General features: G+C 36.6%; 1 long non-coding RNA gene across 1 annotated transcript in view; it reads right to left on the reverse strand.

Annotated features, from left to right (window-relative positions):
• Window positions 1-15,350, reverse strand: part of LOC136366327 (uncharacterized) — a 178,993-nt gene extending 163,643 nt beyond the window's left edge. Inside the window, exon 1 of the long non-coding RNA XR_010744513.1 lies at window positions 15,301-15,350. This is a non-coding gene — a long non-coding RNA (uncharacterized lncRNA). The remainder of the gene's footprint in view (window positions 1-15,300) is intronic.
• Window positions 15,351-18,371: the final 3,021 nt, after the last annotated feature.

Consider the following 18,371-nt stretch of genomic DNA (forward strand, 5'->3'; position numbering starts at 1 on the left):
AGACAAAGCAGGAGCCTCTGGTCTGAATTCAGTTTCTGCCTTGCAGCACATCACAACTCGTCTGCTCCTGCTTGCCCCTCTCTCCTCCCAGAAAGGTTATTTTAACTTCTCATCATAAAAAGATATGATTCCAATGTTTATACTATGAGCTACATTTATCTTTAAGAGCAAGATGTTGAGTTTAGCTCTAATGATGAAAAAAGCCTTTAAAAAGGAAAACTCATCACAACTCATTATGTACTATAAAGGCTACAATTTAAGGATTCTGTAACTCCAGTGATGATCATTTTAAAGTAGATTTATAGCAGAAAATAGTTAGATACTTTTACTTCAGTTTTTCCATTTTGTAATTTAGCACTCCTTTAGTTTATATTTGCACATTAAAAATATAGCTTGAGAAGTCCATCATTAAATACTTTTAATAAGTGCAATAAATAAATTTTACAGTGCGCATAAATCTAAGAACAAAACACAGCTTAAATTGTTAATCTTACACTTTTTCTCATTAATTGCAATACATAAACATATGTTTTATACAAAGATATTTGCCACAAAATAAGTATAATAAATACAGTTTACCACATGTATTAATCTTAATAGTTACAAGCTGTTAATCTTATATATTAGGTAATAATTTGCAATAAATAATTGTTTATTATCTTGATGTCTGCTTGTCTTGGGTTTTAGCAATATGCAATAAAGAAATGCAATTTTGAATAATTTGATTGTAAGACTGCTGGGAAAATACTGTAAGTTATAATTAGCTGAGGGAGGATTTTGTTCACTAGATGAACCATAGAGATATAGTTCAATAACAGAAACATGCATTATTGCTAACATAAATAATTTAAAAAGTTAACTTCGGTTTCAAGCAATAAGATGTTTTAAAAGTTAAATGCAAATAAAATAAGTAAAATATTTCACATTCTTTACTTCTCTTATCGTCTTGCATTCACTGAAAACAGCAACAAAAACTAGAGAAGCATTTCAGCCTCTTACGATTTTTGGCACAACCCACAAAAATCTGTCTCCCACCATCAATATTTACCTGCTCAAAAGCAAATCATATTTCAGTATCAAACCATCTTCTGTCCACTTCTAGTATAACACATTCTCTCATATTTACTAATCTTAATATTGTTTCTCTTACACAGAACTGAGAATAATTTGTCACAAATATTTGTTCATTATCTTAGGATTTTGTCACTTAGGATTTTGGTAACTCAAAATAAAAAAAAAATAAATTAAAAAAAAAAACAATCAATTTTGAATAATTTAGTCGCAAGATTGCTGGGGAAAAGGGTAAATTCTAATCAGCTGAGCAACAACCCAATTGCCTCAGAAGGAGACCAGTGTTCCTTTCCAGTAACTTCAAAACTTTGCCTTTTATCAAGTAATTTTTCTCTCAAATTAGGCAAAGAAATACAGTAAAAGCATATCAAACACATTCCTTTCTACAGAAACAAAAATACAGATACAAAAATAAATTATAGATAGGTCCTGAAATCCCAAGGTGCTTGTGTTGGGCATTAAAAACAGGATCTATTGTGCATTTTTATGCAACAGGATTTTGTATCCTTTTTTGCTTGCATGTCCCAATACAGTTAAATAGAGAAACTAAATCTCCCTGTAAAACATATGCCAAAAACAAGATAAAAGTTCCTGTGAACTCTAACCTGGCTCTGTTTCTAACCTGTAAAGCATTACAAATGCAATCAGTACAGCAGAAAAATAAAATCCATCAGAGATCACAGTACTTCATAATGTTTATTACCAAAGTCACCACACACATACGTAAAGTATCTCTGAAAATAAATTTATCTACTGATAAATATTGCTAAAAATACCAGTATTTGTAAAGAAATGGTATTTACTCTTAAGAAGAGTCCTGCATTTCTGAGTTTTATGACGCACAAATTCCAAACACTCTAATACTGTAATAGTTGTCCCACCTATTCACCTGGTTCAGTTATATTAAAAAATTGCTTACATGTTATTTAAACATCATCTAAAAATTATAAGTAAACCACAAGATTTTGCTGAGAAAAGGAGAGAAATGTCTTATGTAATAATCAGAATCTGGGGTGTGTGTGTACATATCCCCCCTGTAATCCACAAAGATGAAGCAAATAATTCAACTTTCCAGAAATTTTAACTGATACAAATGCTAAGATATTGGACATTATAATGCACTTTGATAAAACTGCCAATGCTAAGATGCTGTAAAACAGTGGTGAAAGAATTTATTTGTAGGTAGCTTTATACAGGTGTACTGGTATGTAAAGATTTTAAGCCAACAAAATTCAGAAAAGGGGTGTTAAAATCAGAAAATATAAGCTTAATCATTAGAGAAGTTGAAACAGGATGAAAACAACAAAGTCACAGCGAGGAAAAAAAAAATCACTGGAATTAAAACCTTACTCCCACTTTCTTCCTTACACAAATAATCCCACTGATTTTAATGGGACTACCTGAATAAATAAAGCGTGGAAGAGAACAGGATGAGCAGAGCGTGAGACCTATGACGGAATAAATTCAGAGACCCTTTGCATAATATCCAGGAAACATTTCCATCTAGAACTCAACCGCATCCGACTACTTCAGGCACTTAAATGAATTTGTACCCAGCGCAAAACAGGAGAAAAGAAACCGGGATCCTCCGTTCGCCAAGGATAAAAGGAAAAGATCCTTAAAACAAAAGTGGGGGTTTTACATCAGATGAAAGGCATTTGTTAAACAAAGAGTCGAAGAAGTCTGCTATTCAAATGAAACACTGTACTACAAAAACACAGCGAGACAGGCATTATTAGAGGCTTCACAGCAGATGGAAAAGCTACTTTGTTGTAGCCTAAAGATGTAAAACGCAATACCAGTCCCTAAGTGGCACTGGTACAACTGTGGAAATCATACAGCCAGATGAAGCACATAAATTTCCCACATGAACAATTGTTTTCATTTCCCTCCCATGCCACTGGATATTGGAGCGCGGCTCCGCGCGCCCCCGCGGCCGGGCACGCGCACGGGGCTGCGCGGGGCTCTGCTGCCACCGCCCGGCCGCGCCCGGAACTGCAGCCTGCCATTCTCCTCCTGAGCCACGGCAACAGCGGCATCACACCTCTAGGACCGCGGAAAATAATAGTTATAGACTGATCAATGTTGGTACCGATACCAGCATTCGTGGAGAAATGCCATTTACTGTGAAAAGGAGGCGTGTATTTCTGAGTTTTATGACATGCAACTTCCAAACACTCTAATACTGGAATAGTTGTCCCACCTATTCACCTGGAACGGACCCTGAGCATCCTGAAAGGTCTCGGAATTCCCCCTCGTGTCGGCACCGCCGCCGGCTCTCCTCAGTTGTGTCTTCAGCAACAGCTCCAAGTGCTACTCTCCACAAAACCTGGACGTTCAGCAACGCTCTAAAGTAACATTCCTAAAACTAACAAATGTATTGAATAACTCTATACAATCCACATCCACTATTACCATTTAAATAGAAAAGGTTCTGTTCTGGTGACGTTTATCCCGGCAAGGTGTTGGTAAGGTTTACCCCAGCAAGGTTTTAGACGCCTGCCAAAAATTTCTATTCCTATAACTAATTGCTCAACAGTATTGTTAACTGAAATAGTCAAAGTGGCATTTAAAACCACATTTCTACATCAGATAAGAGGGATTTGGTAAATAAAGTCTTCTATTCAAATGAAGAGCAATGTCATCTTTTGGACAATTAATTTCATGTTCTAAATCTAATATTATTCATTTTACAGTAATGTAGTTATTAGTGTGAAAGTCCATGAACAGGATTTCTTTTTATATATAAAGTTGTCCATTACTATTGTGTTTAAGGGTAAAATGCTGTAATAAACTAAAAACTGTGTTGGCTGAAAACCAAAATATGAGTAGAAATTCAGAAAACTAAACATGTCTCCTAGAATGGGGACATGGTTCATCCTTCCATTTCCTCATTTAATAAAATACCTTCAAATTGTTATTCATGTCCAAACAAAACATACACCCTAAAAGTGGTGAAAGGCAGAAATGACAGAATTACTCAGTACCTCTGCATAATTGAACAGGTCACAGATGTCTAATCCACATTTATTTTGTTAACAAGAGCCTGTTTACAGCTCTTTGTGAATAACAAGGCAATGGAGTCATTTTTAGTTCGTATGGATGACACCAAGTCCTCAGCTTTGAATAACTGTCCCTGAGTCAGCAATAGCAATTTCCCTGTGTCCCCAAAATAACACAGGAAGATCATCCGAGAGTGTCAAGGAACATCAATGGAGCACAAATATATTGTGCCATTGATATGGCACTGGACATTTTCACCTCTTTGGGCAGCTCTTAGCACCATCTCTAGGACCTTCTCAAAATCTGGCAAATACATCTTAAAAAAAACAGGTCACATGTATTTCAAAGTTCCCAAACTTGCTTCTATGCCAGTTTTTTAAACCTCAAGCTCACAGAACACAATGGGTATTTCTGGCCAACCAAAGATGGAAGAAATCCTGTGCACTCAAAATTAAAACAGAAACAAGTAAAAGGAATACAGAGATCCTTTGAAAAGTGAAAAAGATCTTCAATTAAGGGTGATATTCCATGAAAAGTGAATGACAACACCTTGAGTAAGTAGTACCACAAAAACCTCACTTCCTATTACAGGACTGGCTGCCTGTGTCCAAATTAATTCTTCTCCTGGGTTTGATGAACAAAAAAAAAAACCTTCAGAGGAGCTGTCAGAACTCTTGCTCACTTCAACAAGAAGGGACAAAGTAGAGACAAAAATAACTCTAACTCTGAGAGGTCTGTTCTAGCACAGACAATCCACTGTAGGCTAAGACTCTGCTCTGGCCTTTCTCCCACACTCCTTCCAGCCAGGCTGGCTGGAGCTGTGCTGGGTGATGCCTGCAGAGAAGGGAGACAACGACCAGCAGTCCTGGCAGGGCAGTGCAGACATGGGGTATTTTGGACTATGCTCACAGCCTGGTCAGGTGCTGAGCTGCAGTGCCCAGACCATATGGGATTCTTTTGGACTGGGTAATTTCTGTCTTGTTTCCAGAGCTAACAATAAATAAAATTAACAGCGCTTACACGTAATAGTGGTAAAGCCGAGACAAATTCTAGATGTAAAACTCCAAGAGTTGAATTCTAGAAAAATTACCTAAAAATACCTATTTTAACTAAAAAGTAACTCATGCCAGGTCTCATGTTGGATGTTATATCAAGTGAAAGTGCTCCTTGGTCACAAGGTTTTGCTTCAAAATGTGCTTCATTACCTGCCCTTCCTTCTCCTCATGAGCCACATCTTTCCCCTTCCCCTCACCGCCTGATGCTGCCTCCTTGTCCCCCATCCTTTGCTCCCCAAGCTGGCAGTGCCAGCACAAGGTCCAGCCTAATAATCCTGAAGGAGTTCATTAATTTAGGCTTCAGGCCATGCCCCAGCACTCCTGGTGTATATCCCTGGTAGCTGGGAACCAGCACTTAGAGTCAAACTCCAAACTGCAGTGTCAAACTCAAACATTTCAGAATTAGAAAATGAACTGACAATTTCAAAGATATTTATTCTGTAGGCAGGCAAAACTTGAATGCCAATCTCTGTCCACCTTCCTCTAAGAGACCTGAAGTTACAGAAGTTCCTATTCCCCCAGACCACAGCAATCAAAATGCTTTATTATTACCCATGTTCAGGATGTTTCATCTTCTCACTGTGTGGGTTTCACATAGTTGAGCTCACCAACTCCCCAGCTATTTCAGGTCTACCTACAAAAGGATTTCTATACATGTGAAAAGCATCACAATTCCACTGCAGAGAAAAGCTCTCAAGGAAGCCTTGCTATACACAAAAAAAGGAACTTTTCTTTGAAAGATTTTTATTTTCTTTTAATGCTGTATGGACACATGAGAAAATTTTTTCTAGACTACATAATAAAAATGGAAACCATGAATAACATGGCACCAGACATTAAGCAGCATATTACAGATCAGTTTGTACTGGCAAACCTGATTCTGTTTATATATTTTATATACCTTATTTTATCAACATCATTTGCTCTTCATTAACACTTCTTTATTAATTCTTAATATCATTTTGATATCATTAGAAAATCATCACTACTGACTCTGCCAAAAAGAAACACTAAATACAATGCTAATATGATACAATGGAAAATTGCTAAACAATAAGATGGATCTCTAAGAAAATTTGATATAGATTTCCTGTAGTTTCCCAGCACTATTTTCAACCCTTTTCACAAGGGATACAGCAAAATGGCAATGAAAAGTGAATTTCCTGCTGTTACAGCTACTTTGGATGCTCATGCTTCTGTTCCTGTGGAGCCAGCTTGGATCAATTTCAAGAAAATAGCCTTTATCTATACTTTTGCACAGAAAACACATTCCTGTTTTCAGGAGATGCAATATTTGTCTATGGTCAGTATTTTAATCTGCAGTATAACAACGTTGTAACTCGCATATTATTAAAGCATCCCATACTATCAGAGAAAGATTTAAAAAGTAATTGAGGAAAAATACTTTTGCATTACATAAACAAGCAGAAAAGTATCTAGTTCAGAGTATTTAATACTATTTATGCACTGTACACAGACCTGTACATACACAGAGTAAAGTTTTATCTGCTGAAGGAGAAACTGAAAGTTATCTGAAAATTAGCATTGTCACAATATTGGGCCCAAAGATGCTTGCACTGATTTGAGTGCAAATCATCCCAATCTCATGAGCCACTCAAGATTTTGGAACCGCTGCAGTTAATCCTAGCCCAGTTACCAGGCGTGGCAACAGAAGGCTACAGGCAACTTTTGTGAGCAGGAAGACAATGAAAGAAATAATTTTATTTGTTTTGGGGACACAGACACTCAAGAAAATTAATGCATGAAGCAGCAGCACACAAATTTACCTACTCCTCTTTCACTGAGGAGTTGGTGATAACTGATGGGCTGTAATCTCACAGCAAGAGTGTAAAGGCACACGTATACATTCATGCCAGAGTTAATCTCAGAGCTTGCATTTAACTACCCTTTAAAAAAAAAATAAAATCCCATATAATTCAAGGGTACAAAAGCAGACCCATTCCAGTTTGAAAAAACACCAGACAAGATACCAATGAAATCTGAATCAGCCACCTTTCATCCTGTTCATTGGCAGTCAAATCATGCACCTTTTACTATTTCAGCTTTGTTAGATAAATATGGACAGGCATTATACCAACTGCACACTCCAAATAGACGTATCTCTTCTATAACTAAACAAATCACTGCATCTCTGCAAGAAGAGATGCCGTAAAAGAATCATTAAATCAGAGTTTGAGCTCAGACTCTTACATTGCTGCAGTAGACCTAAGGGTTGATGGACAAAAGCCCAGCAGGGTCCTTGTTTCAGAGCAAATATAAATCTAAGGTGCACCAGGACAGACAGACAAATTCCTCAGTTAGAAGCCAGCATTTCTGATCTCTTGTACTTGGATACACTCTACCAGAAGAATTGTTCCCATTTTGGATGCCAACTCTCCAGAGCAGCCAAAGTGACCGCACAACGTGAGCACCGTTCTCAACTCCAGAGCTCAGGGCTGTAACAGACAAACAGCAAAAGACAACGGCTACAGCTCATTTTTTACCATTTCACACCGATTTCCAGATATTTAAAAGGAAAAATGGTAGAAAACATTTGTTTTTATCATTTTTAAAAGGTAGATCTGCCTCTTAATAAGAACTTCAGTACCAAGAACAGCAGGTACAGCTTCCTCTCTAGGCACTCCATAAATCTGCTTCTTCAATATACAATTCAAAAAAGCCCCAAATTGCTATTGCTATCATGATAAACATTGGAAAGTTCTGCTTGACCTTTTATTAACATTTTTCTATACCAATATGGTTCTTGTGCTACAAGCACCCTAAGGAATTATGAAAAATACTTTTTTCTCTAGTTTAGCCCATGTGCACTTAATAGGCTCACAAATATAATACCATTATAAAAAAGAAAAACTGCCAACACTGCTAAAAAAATTGTCATAACACTAAATTATTATATAAATATAAAAGGAGTATGTCTGTAAAATATTCACTCAATGAACATCCCAAGGTGATGATTTTGCTATGTTGTTTTTATTCCTGGGAGATCCATAACACATTTGGATATGCCACATGTCACCACATGAATCAGGCAGTTAATGCATGTGCTTTTTAGAAGCAGAGATGTCTTCCCAATAGAATGTGCTATAAAAAAAAAAATGTTGAGATTCTGCTGCTTTGTCTGATAGGCATAATTTAATGTCTTGCTTATAATGCTGCATCTTAAGGAAAAATGTGCACTGTCCCATGTAGTTATTTACAATATATTACTAAATCTATGCAAATATATTTCTCTGAGCTTGGTATTATATAAGAAAGGTCAACAATGTTTGAAATATTTTGAAACACATTCCCAATATATTTTGTATATAGCACTAATGTCCAATGAAAAAATATATATCTTAATATATTTTTAGATATTTCTATTCATTTCATCTTGCTGTAGATTATTACAATAAATATGTGAGGGTTTTTGTTTTAAGGCTATAGAAATTGGCCTATCAAGCTATGGCTTTTCATTAAGAGTGCTAATTAAACTTTTGTTAAAAATGCAGCATTTAAATTGCCACATGACAGCACTATTTAACAAAATAAATTTTAATAGCAACTATTCAATACCGCTCAATAATAAACAGATAATCATTTAAGAAAAATTAAGGGGAAAAAAAGTTTGAAGTCTGTTTCCCATGCAATTTTCCCACTGTTTCTTCCATTCACATATTTTTCCACTAACATTTAAACATAAGATCCTCAAATACTCTTTACTCTCCCATTTTGGGATAAATACTTGTCCCAGGGAACAAGTGCATTTTTTGAAAACTCTGGACATTTGATGCTATTTACATATCCTCTTGTCATTTCTACCTTTACATCCAGCTTTTTTAACATTAACAGCTTTTTTCCTACAGGTGAAACTGTATCAGTGATGAGCAGGTTATAAAAACTTGTGCATCTCAGAAAGCAGAAGTAGGAGTTATAAAGGGAATATGAGGAATTTTTTTTCTTTTTTTGTCCCCAGTGCACATTAGGGACAGCATGTATTTTATCCACAGAAATATGGGTTTTTAAAAAATAAAAAATCAGGACTTGGAAGCTGAAATATAAAGTGCTCCTAATGTTCATACAAAATGACTGAAATGCTGTACTATTCCTACATTGCCCTAGCAAGTAACTGACATATTTCCAAATTTTACACACCTGTGATTTCAAAATAAAGGTTCTGAAAATTAAACATAGTCAAGTGGTATATATTAATGAAATATTTTACATCTAAGTGAATTCTTGTCATGTCATTTTAAAAGAGAAGCAAGTGAATTCTGACATTCAATAGTGGTCTTGCAGACCACATATCTGAAGAAGATCCATGGGTTTTCAAGGCCAAAAGGAATCTCTACCTATTCCAACTTACATGTGCCACAACACTTCACCAAGCGATTCCCAGGTCACATCCAGCTGGCGGAATCACCTCAGGCCGTGAAGAAAACCAGAGAAAGTCTGCCATTAAACGTTAAACGCAGCACTCGGCTCCAGAAGTACCAAGCAAAGTGCAGCCACAAACCAGGGGACCCAGAAGCATTCTCCAGCTGCTTGTGCAGCCACAGCCCAATTCCATCCCTGAGAGATGGGGCAGATCCAGCTGAACCCACAGGGTCACATCTGTGGGTGATCTAACCTGTATCCTGTGTCCAGTCCCGGGTGTAAGCCACAGCCAAGAAAACAGGGTCAGGGTGAGACAATTCCCTCTCATCTCCTCCCAGGTCACAATTTCCTGTAAATCTACATTTCTACTGAAGCCCTCTACTGCCACTCTATCTTTTCCAAGTATTGCTAGGCACCTGATGAAATATTTAAGGCATGTAATGTCATTACTCTGTTGATGTTTTCATTCTCTGTGGGCAATGCTGGTTATTATTAAAATTAATATTTTAATTTCTTACATGTTTCGGTCATCTCTGACAGGTTTTTACTCTACTAGTTCACATCAGTTCTTACCTATTTCATTTATTTTAATATTAACCATGGTGCTATGACTCATTTTTATATTTCAGCTAGTGATAAATTCATTTCAAAAATTAATTATATAGTTGATTTTTAATTCTAATTCCATCAAAGTGTAAGAACTGCTATTCTGAAAGTCTATTCAGGGCCATATTTTCCACAGAAAAGTCCCTGACTTTTGGGATTGTGAGACAGTTTGCATTTGCAAATCAAATAATATAGCGTGCATGTAATTACTTAATCAAAACTACATTCACAGCCACTGAGCCTGGTAATATAATGGAGCTTAATCCTGTTTTCAGCATAGGTATTCCTCACATTGTCTGCAAGTCTTCCTGTTTTCCCCTTAACATGTTCATGACTACTTTGGTTTTCATTTTCCATGCTTAGCATGGATTACACTGCCTGTGGATCTCTTACATTTTCATTCATCTGAATTAGACAATAACACAAACCTTTGAAATCATGACATGCACACGAAGCTGTCTTTAGATCCAGGATAGTCCTGGTCAAAAATTGTGATTAAGTTCCATTGCATGTTTAGACAGACCATAACTGTACAGAACCCTGATAAAGTTGATGCTTGATACCACAACAAGCCCTATCAATTTGGCATACTAACAAAATAAAGCTCTCAAAAGTTAAAAGAGACTCAGAAAAAAACCCAAAAAAACCCACACCAAGAACACTACAGCAGGAGCAAACTATGAAAAATGCCTACAACCAGCAGATATTTTAAAATTAAATTACTCAGGGAAAATATTTTTAATTGTGCCTTTAATGCTTGGCAATAAGAACAAGATCTGGGTTCAAGACTGGAGTTAATTTCTCAGCATCATTCTTCTCTCACGTGTACCTCTACACCACCACAAAGTTCCACAAGGCTCACTTGTCTGCATTTATCAAAGGCTGGAATTTTCTTCTGATGTCAGGGAGATCCACCACCAGCACTCTGGATCTCCTCACCTTGTTCCAGTCAATACTGTCAGTTCTTCTGGAATGTCACACATCCCCTGTGGATACACACAGCACACGGGAGGGATGTTTGCTGCACTAACATCACCTTCCAGAAAACATCTGTACCCTAACTCCTATAGCCCCAAATAAAACTCTTTTTTCTGGATTCCCTCTTTGACACATCCTGTTTCAAAAGGAGTACAAAGGCACCATGTTCCTCCTTCAGTATCAAATTCACCCCACCTACTCCAAAACTTTCACTCTGCTCTCTGTCTCCAAAGGACGTACAAAATCCGCAGAGATTCCAGAAGCCTCTTCAACAAAGTTATTCACCAAACCTAAACATCAGGAATTTCTGCAGAGGGCTTTAACCAACATCATCAAAAGCCAACATATTGCCTTCACATAGCAAAGGCTAATATATAAAGTGTAATTTTCACACTCTTAGAATAAATCTGCCAAATATGAACTTCACGTTGCAACGTTTCTTGGTGAAGGTATGGTGACCAGAATCCATTGGTATATTTAAATAGCAAATCACTTTGATATTATACTTCAAAACTAAACTAATTTAGTCAACTAATCTTGTTTATTTCCTAAATATTGTTAGTTTCTATCAGTCCGATGATTTTTTCCAGACACTTACATAACAAGCATTAAAAAGATACATTTAGCAGCTACAACTGTTAACATAACAAAGGCTACAGAATCCAGAGGTTATTGCATTCTCCCAAAAGTACTTAAATAATAGCCTAAAATCTGAAGAATTACTTTAATACTTCAATAAAAATAACCCAATTCAAAACATTTTCAAGGAAACATAGCTCCTTGCTCTAGGCTACCGAATAATGGCTGAAAGAAAGTATATAGCTTGTCACTTCTGATTAGAGAACTGTGCCTCTGTGCTTTGAATGAGAGGCATGTCTGGTAATAGGAAGTGCAGATATTAAATTTAATAAAATAACATGGAATACGATATATATGAAACTTGACCAAGTATAGCACAAAATGTAACATACATTACCCTGCTCAGTCAACTACTGTGGCCTAGCATCTAATGACAGACTTAATTTCTATTTTCCAAGGAGAGTACTACAAAAATATAATTTTCAGATTATACAAATATTTTATCAGACTACACAAAAAATGGAACAAAAATTGCCTTACATATCTACATGAATACAGAACAGCAGCAGAAATTTGTTAGACTACAAAATGTTCAGCCTTAAAATACCACAGAAAGGCATTAGGTGCTGTAAACAATTAGTTACAAAGGCCCTGATGATAAAACATTACAGCATCATATGACCTACAGCATATTTCTTTCTTTCTTTCCAGGTTTAAGGATTCACTCAGTTTGGGGGTTTATTTGTTGGATCTTCTTTGGTTGCCTTTTTAACACACTATCAGGATACAACATTTACATACTGCTTATGTATAAGGAAATGCCTTATCTCTGTTTTTGTCTTAATTCTGTCATTCCGATTCAAATCCTCACAGCTTTGTCTTTCAATACATTGACCCTCAGTGTTTTTTCCACAATTAAATAAGCTCCACACAGTATTTTCCATTTCCTTTCTAAGGCAGAACTATGCTACCTGTGATATGACACATAAGGGATTTTAAAACAACTCCAAGAGCTAATCCCAGTAAACCCAGAATTAAAGTTCTTGTTTTCATATTTCACTTTCAAAATATTTAGAACTTTGACAGATATGACATTATGTTTTCATTAAAACAGTTGATTTCAAAATGCTGCACTGTGCAAAAACACCATAAACAGTTTATGATGAACTGCCACACTCTTAATTAAAACAATAAATCCAGTGAACAATATTTGTGCAGCCTCTGGTTTGACCTTTGCCTCTTGCTATCCACTACCAAAGCTGCTGCCTCATTCTGTGCACCAGATGTAGAAGGTTTTAAACCATGATCTGAAAGGCAGTAAAGATAAAATAAGAGAAAATGTGCCATTACTCTTTGCAGTTATGATTAATTCAGTTCATATTTTACAATCTGGTTATGGAGTAAAACTGCAGACTTTACATCAAGCATTTGCCATTCAATATACCAAATGTATAAAAATGCCTGATACTTTAGAAAATGGCACAAAGCTAATTCACAACCACCACATGAAGGACAGAAATAGGAATAATAAAAAAAGGACAGTAATTAGCTATCCATCTAAAATAATGAAGCTATTTCAGCCACTTGGTCAGTCTTGGCAAGAAACACATCTGTTATAACAAAACAAACTAATGCTCCCTTATCTCTCAACTACTTGATTTTAGATTAAAATATCCTTTAGAACAATCAGGTCTGCTCCACAAAGAGAAACCAAAGGTTATTAATTACTATGACATGCTGTAATGATCACAGATTTGTTGTGTTTTCCTGGAAACAAAGTCGAATGCAGAAACCACTCCAAGACCCAAGCACAGGAAATGAGCTGGGATCCTGGAGCACAAGCTGGTGTAGGCAGAAATCTTGCAGACAAGAAGTGAAAAGTCCTCATTTTGAAAATGCTTATAGACTTATCAGTTTGTTACTTTAATCCTCTAGCTTTGTATACAGTAAAGCCTCCAGGAGCAAACATCTGTTTGGTAGATTCAAACGTGACTTCATTGCATCCTTAATAAATCCCTTTTCTGTCAAAAGAAATCAATTGACCAAATGAAGCCAATATAGCTCATTCCTGCATTTATGGGAAATTGGCACAAAATGTACTTCTGCCTTAGGATGAAAGGGAGAAAACACTGTATGTTGCCAAATTGAGAAGTTCAAGATTCAAATGCAAGTCCATTCATGGCTTTAAGTAGTTAAGGTTTCCTTTCATAGAGTAATTCCCCACACAGCATTCTAGAGAAGGAAAACCTTTTCTTAGCTAGTTCTCTGATTTGCCCACAGCTAGAAAGAAACATCTCTCCCCATGGTTAACTCCCAGAAACAGTCCTGCTGCAGTTAACAAGACACCAAGTGTTTGAGGAGGTAAGGCAGTGCTCAGGAGTGCATTTTGAGTACTTCTTTTACTCTCCAATTTAATTTACAAATCAAGGAAAAAAAAAAACTAGGAATACACACAAAACTTTCCCCAGCTTTGTTTTCTTACACAATAGCCATTATGCATTCAAAATCCAAGTGCATTGCTGTAGAAAGCTGTATATCACTTTTCTACATCATTCAAAAACAATACAAAAGCTCACATTCAATGCATGAGTTCTGCAAGGACACAAAAGGAAACACATATATCTACTTTCCTACACACTGAGAAATTGGAAAATAAATTTTAAAAGGTAAAGCATTATAAAAAAATCCACTGCCCTAAGAACTCTAATATCTTTCTCAGTATTGGTAATGCTTCCTTGGATTAACTTTTTTTTTTTAAAGAGACACACAAAATAATTGCATGATGATGACTCAGCACAAAAAACGAAACAAGTCCAACCTATAAACAATTTTAACTCCCAAAAAATCGCATCCAATATTTATTTAGGAAAAAACCACAAACACGCAGTTAGCACTGACTTCAAAGTTTATGGAGAGGTATTTTACTCTGAGAGAGTCACTTGTTTTATTTGCATTATCAGAGGTCACACAGAGGTGAATCTAAAACTTCTGTGGAACATTAATAATATTAAATAAGAAAAGGGTTTTTAAATTTATAGACTCTTGTCCATCTTAAGCAAATTAGTCTTCCAGATCAACATTTTCTTATTTTCCCTATTTCTAAAGGGATGGTGGGGCATGCAATGATGCTTCTGTAACATTTCAAATTGTTAGCTAATTTCTGCAAAGCATAAAACATTCTTACAGACTAAGTAGGCAACAGGAAAAGTTTTAAAGACATCCCTTTGTGATATACACACTGATGTACTTCTTAAAAATAGCAACCAAGAAGAGAAGTGTCTGCACACCTTTACATTTACCTGAATTCTCCTGTGCAAAATAGGCAATCTATTTTAAGGGACTGAAAATTCCTCTCCATGTTCTTTTGGTTGCTTCATCCAAATATACAACATGATTTAACAAGGCCTTTCTAGCTCAAGATATTTTTGCCAGCTTGTTGCTTTAAAAGTAACTCATTCAGAAAGCTGCAGATCACCCTGGCACAGCTTTCATAGAAATTTTCAAAGATAAGCAGAAGTCTAACTCGTCACCAAACAAACACTATTGTCTCAAACGCTCCTCTCTAAATCTCTCAGACAAAGTAGAGGATTTTTACATCAGCCATACATATTCATGAACGCCATGCACATACCTTTTCTGTCAGGAAGGACTGGATGTTTCCCACAGAGAGGTGGAAAGACAGAGGCACAAAGAACTCAGCAGAGCTGAGACACACCCTTATAAATCCTGTCCCCAGGTGGTTTGGGGCTGCAGCACCAGTTGCACCCACTTAACTTAACAAGGTTCTGTAGCAGGTGTGGGGTGGACGGGGAAGGGAGAAGCTTTGGGGAAGGGGGATTTGAGTGGAGGTTTTGTCTTAGTAATAAGATGGTGTGAGGTTGCACCTGGGTTGCTGTAATCTCACCTGAAACCTTTCCAGGGTGCCCTCTGACCCAGCAGGGTCCCATCACCCAGATTGCCTCTGCAGGTGAAACCCGAGTCAGAGTCCCAGAGCTCCTGCAACCACCCAGCCAAAAAGGGACCTGGAGCCACAATACTGCACAGATGCTGGGACAACTTCCAAATTACTAATTAATCCTTAATGCTTTCACAATACTCAAGTTGTTCCTACAGCATATCAGCCATGATGCTTTATGAACAAATATTAAAATTGCAGGAGAGTGCTGTTAAGATGTAATCTCGATTTAATGTAGCATTCTCCAAAGCAGAAATCTTGACCCTGACAAATTCACCCCTCGAGTTAAAACTTTCTAATGGACACCTGTAAACATATCCAAGCGATGATTGGGGTTTTTTTAATGTGGTCACCAAAATGCAAAACAAACAATGTGCCCTCCTGCTATAGATCTCTAGCAAAGAACGTGAAAGTCAAAGCTTCCAAAAAACAGCTGCAAGAATATTGAACATTAGCCAATAGAACATTTCCTGTAACCCAGTTCTCAAAAACACTTTAGTTAAAAACTAAAACATGTTAGTTGAAATAGTAATTTCATGAACTTGCAAGTCTTAGCCCAAAAAAATAGGTGATATTTGACAATTTTCCAAGACACTGAAAACCATTTTTTTTTTAAATTTGAAAGGTTGGATAAAATTAAATTAAGGGTGATGCATATGTTGCTATAACAATATTTGCATGCCTACAGCACAAGAGTCCATCCTTTTAGAAGAAAACATTGCTCCACAGAGTACATTGCATAGGGCATAAAATTTAAATAAGCTTTAAATAGGAATTTTGCCTCAAGATCTACTCCACTCCAACTTCTGGTAGATGTTTTTCTGAAGAAGATGGTTTCTATTCTGTGCAACAATTAATTTGCTTTCCTTTTCCTTCCTGAGAGAAGGAGCTGCTCAATTGGGGTAAGATCTCTGGTGTAGGCACCTTCACCAGAAATGTCTTTACCTTGCCAATTAAAGTCGTGGAGCTCTGATCTGGAGAGAGCAGTGAATGCATGACAGAAATTAATACTGGCACATCTATATACAGCATATACATGAAGCACAGGGAAGTAAAAAACAGGCAGCAAAACCCTCCCCATCCTTTTCAACCATGAAATATCTGCATTAGTTATCTCCTGCTGGATCCCATTTACATGTGCAAAGAGAAGTTATGCCCAGAAGGATGAAAGAACCAAGGCCAGCCATAAGCAGCCTGGGTTCATGGCAAATACAGAAGCCAGGCATGATTAGTCCAAACTTCCAGCCCAACCACCTGAAGAGCTGAATGAAGTCAGACAAAGGGAATGAAGCCACTACAGGGAATTTCCATCAGGTCAGCTGACAGTCAACCAGCTGGAAAGGATAATTATATATGCAGCATGATGCAGGACCTCGTTCTTGCAACTCTTTTAATGATCCTGTAAAAATAATGATGAGAGAATGGAGAGAAAAAAACAGATTTTCCTTCTTGTTTAAAATACTCACTTTTCTCCCCGGTATTATCTTTGTCATAGCACATTACTGTAACGCTCCAATTAAGAGAAATTAAATTTCATTCTAAACAAAATTGTAAGGAATACACAACCAGCAAAGGAACGCATGAACTGCCCAAAATGTTTAATGCTTCAAAATTCTGTAACTGCCCAACTCTTCAGAATTTTACTTCAGTTGGAAACTGCTGATGCTCAGAACATTAAAACAAACAGGCTCTTTTCTCCATGTAATATTGGAATTTGAGATGGAGTCTGGATTGCACAGTGCCCAACTTCGCCTCTAAATCAAGAGACTTTAAAAGTAATCACTCACAGATTTCTAAATTTGGAATAGTCATGATCTCAACTGGCTGAATAAAACAGTTCACAAATGTTACTTCAGTCCGTAGATTCTGAAAGATGGCATCTGTTGGGTTTCAGCAGAGAAATATTCTGTGCTTTAAAAGGCCAATATATACAGTGCACCAATAACTGACAGAAATTAATCTATAATAGCAGGCCTAGGTTTTAAAAGTTCTCATGGAACTAAAAAGGTAAGGAATTTTTCTTTAAAATAAAAATAATTCCTTGGGGGACGGAACACATGACATATTAGCATTTATGTAAATCTAGTAGACAAATATTAAACACGCACACTAGCACAACATTCTGAATTATGTATTTCCAAAGTTCTTCTATGAGCTGAACTTTCCTATTATCTTCTTTATCCTGACTTGAATAGCAAAGATTTAAAGAACTAGAGAAAAGTAGATTAGGAAAAATAAAATACATGCTTGAGTCACAATATTCTTTAACCTTCAATCAGAGACCTTGCAAGAAAACTGGGCATGTGAAGATCAGCATGTGAAAGATGGCATCCATTAAGGTTTATGCTGCAATGGCTTTAGGGTTCATGAATAGCAAAAAATGAGCTCAGTCAGGAAAAGTGTTTGAATAAAACTGAGAGGAAATACAGTATCCACATAAGGCCTAAGAAGTGCACCTTCCTATGAACTCAGTTAATGCTGTTTTCCTATTAGCAAAATAAGGAATTACAATTTGTTTAATTTTAAAGCAGTTAAGTGAGGAAAATCTACATTTTCCAGACTATTATAGTCAGGTAACAAGTCTGTCCTTACTGGGAAATGTATTTCAGGCATGGAACAAAGGAAATAGCAATTAAGCAGTATCTTCAGTGAATTCCAGCTCAGTAAACACACAAGTATCTGCAGAGCTCAGAAATTCCTATTGCAAGAAAGGAATTGGAAGGAAAAAACCTGAAAATTTTACAGCT

This window comes from Sylvia atricapilla, chromosome 12 (assembly GCF_009819655.1).
Source record: "Sylvia atricapilla isolate bSylAtr1 chromosome 12, bSylAtr1.pri, whole genome shotgun sequence".
NCBI classification, from domain to species: Eukaryota; Metazoa; Chordata; class Aves; order Passeriformes; family Sylviidae; genus Sylvia; species Sylvia atricapilla.